Below are 3,237 nucleotides of genomic sequence, written 5' to 3'. Positions count from 1 at the left end.
AGATACCTGATCCGAGGTAAGTCAGCATCATGATCATGGCCCTGGTGGTCTCAAGGTCTGAAGGAGCTGTCTTTTTCACTGGACCTGGCCCCAGAGGGTTTACTCACAGCATCAGACACCCCAGTGCCTCTGCATCCCACGCCTCTCTGGTATAGAAAAGATGCTGACCCATGGAAAGAGAAAACAGAAAACAGAGATCCTCCACTTCAATGAAATCATGTATGCTCCTCAACAACAACAACAACAACAACAACAACAACAACAACAACAACAGAGCATTTAGGGTAAGCTGGGCTGTTTATCTCCATATCTGCATGTGTTTGTTGATAAAGATCTTACTTGGAAACTATTTCACAGAGATTAGGACAAATTTTCCAGTTAATAATTACAGGTATTAGAAACCCGTTAGCTGATTTGGCTATGAGACAACACAGGAAGGGGTTCCTCTTCATTTTTAGCTATTGTAAGGGCAGCATCAGCCAATTTCAAACAAGAGCAAATAGAAGAGCTGATTTGGATTATCCCACTAAATTAACTGTGAAATCTTCTAATTTTATTCAGGCCTATAAAAAATTTTTATGCCTAAATGCATCCAATGGCATGTTTTCAACTAGCATTAAATAGGCTTTTAGCCTAGTTAAGAGAGACAGTTCAGAACATGGGCTCTGGAGCCAGATGCTTGGGTTCAAATTCTGCCTCTGCCACTTCCTGCCTGGGTCAGCCTTGGGTACATTCCTCACTCTCTCTGTGCTTCTGAACAAAGGGAATAATGATCATAGTTCCCACAGTGTGGGTTGGGAGACTAAATGGGTTAATTTATGCAATCACTTAGCTCAGTTCCCAGCACATGGGAAGTATGTAGTAGAAGTTAGAGATGATGATGACAGTGACGAAGATGGTGATGATGATGGTGATGAGGAGGATTTCTTTCCTATACGCTGAATACTTCGTTCCTGCAAGTGCCATGCGAGTGTAGCACGTACAGATTTGGTACATTTTCTCAGAACCATTGTTATCCCTGTGTTCTGATGAGAGTAGCAGAGGCTTAGGGAAGTTAAGAAATAGGAGATGACCTGGACCCAGGCCTTCTAGATGGACTGAGGCCTCCCATGGCTAAGGTTGAAGATGGATAGGAAATGATCCCTGCCTTGAAGGGCCCATCCTTTCCCTTACCCATGACAGGCAGAAGGATACAATGTTCTAGTGCTGGCATTAGAGAACAGCAGGTGTCATTAGACCCTCACAGACACTCTGCTCCCTGGTTGGAATAGACACTATCACCTCCATATAGTTAAAGATAAATTGACACACAGAGAAGTTATGTGGCTCATTCAAGATCATACAACTGAACTCGAAAGGGCTTCCTCACTTCAATTTTCTGGCTAAGGCTGCCCATGTAGCCATGTCTCTTCTAGCCCTGACTTGAGGGAGCCACACAAGTACCCTGATCAGCAGGATGGTCCCAAACAACCCACACACCTAGACATGAGTTGGAATAGCCATCATGCTGGGCTGTGTTAAGATGACCAGGTAGATTAACAGTTTGACAGCTAACCCATTTATTTGGCCTTTATGACAAGTGTGGTAAGGAGATATATTTGAAATGGCACTCTTGGAGACCTCATTTCAGGCAGAAATTAGGGAACAGTTATTGTGTAAAAGAAAGAACATTGGTCGGAGAGCTAGGGCTGAAGCTAGGGATTCTCTCACTGGTCCATGTGCGAAGCTCAAAGGCCTGGCCCCAGATCACACAGCCAGATTGTGATGGGCCAGACTCACTGCAGGCCCGTTTGACCCCAAGGCGCATGCCCTGAACCACTTCTCCATGCACCCTTCCTCAACTAGCTTTACTTAGCCTTGAAGGAAATCAATGGCTTGAGACACAATGTCAAGACAATGCATGTAAACCTATTTTATGAATGATGAGTTTTAGATGCTGGTGATTAACATTGGCTCTGGGCTGACCGGCTCTACATGTTTGTGTCCCAACTTAAGTCTATCCACTAATGATTCATTACTTAATTTACTAGCAAGAAGATCAGGTTTCTGCTATCACCTCCAATCTCAGCTTAAAGCTTTTTTTTTTTTTTAATTTAACTGAGGGTTGCTGCCCTAAACAATGGCTCTTAACACATTTTGCTTCATGAGGCTAATTGTGATTATCTTCTCATGATGCCCTTTGATTATTCTGAATGCTTCTAATATGATCAAGAAGTTTTCCGTCATGTACCTAGCTATCATTTATCTATCCTCATCCTCTTTCTACAAAGGATTGGTAGATACTTGTTAAGTAATAGACAAATAGGTAAAAGTCCCAGTTAGCAAAGGTGCTGTCAACATTAGATGGGTCCTTTATGTTTGAGATCCACCCAGGGATTACAGAATCCACTTGTGAATTGGTTTCATCTTTTTACTTGGAACACAAGCCATGCTTGTTAAATCAATAAATCACCAGAACTGACTTTGAAAAGTTTTTGGCTATTCTGCAATTCGAACCAACTTCCAGAGACAAGGATTTGCTATCCCTAAAGATGATCAAAGATAGGGTTCACGTGCAAATACTTTTGAAGAGGCAATAAGCAGGCAGTTTGCAAAGACCCTTTCCAGAAGCATGTTAGGGACTGACCAGACCAGTAAAGTGAGGGGCTAGATGATCTCTACAGGGCCAATGTGTTTTATGTGTGTGTGTGTGTATATATATATATATATATATATATATATATATATATATATATATATATGTGTGTGTGTGTTTGTGTGTGTGTGTGTGTGCGCGCGCGCGTGTGTGTGTATGTATGTAAATATATAAAACAATATTATTACAAATATATTTATATTAAAAACAATAATATGTTTTAAAATTACTATTTATTGAGAATGTATTGTTCATATTTAGTCCAGTGTGACTTATACATATCACCCAGTCTTTACAACAACATACAAAGAACAGAATAGGTTGGAGAAGTAAAGAAGTTTGCCCCAGATCATTCGAAGTACTGGAGTCAGGATTCAAGTCCTGATATGTCAGCCTCTGAAATCCGGGCTGTATTTAATCTATACTTATTTCTACGTTATCTTGTTTGATGCTTATCTTGATGAGCGAGCGAGAGTTGGTCAAGGGGTAAGAGGGGAGAGAACAGGGCATCTGCAAGAACTTCTGTGCGGCTGGAGCCGTGGGGTGGAGAAGTGGGTGGGATGTGAAGGGATAGTGGAGGTGTCAAGATGAGAAGCTAGAAA

The sequence above is a fragment of the Rousettus aegyptiacus genome, unplaced genomic scaffold (assembly GCF_014176215.1).
Source record: "Rousettus aegyptiacus isolate mRouAeg1 unplaced genomic scaffold, mRouAeg1.p scaffold_m13_p_14, whole genome shotgun sequence".
Taxonomy (NCBI): domain Eukaryota; kingdom Metazoa; phylum Chordata; class Mammalia; order Chiroptera; family Pteropodidae; genus Rousettus; species Rousettus aegyptiacus.
This window is presented reverse-complemented; position numbering follows the sequence as displayed.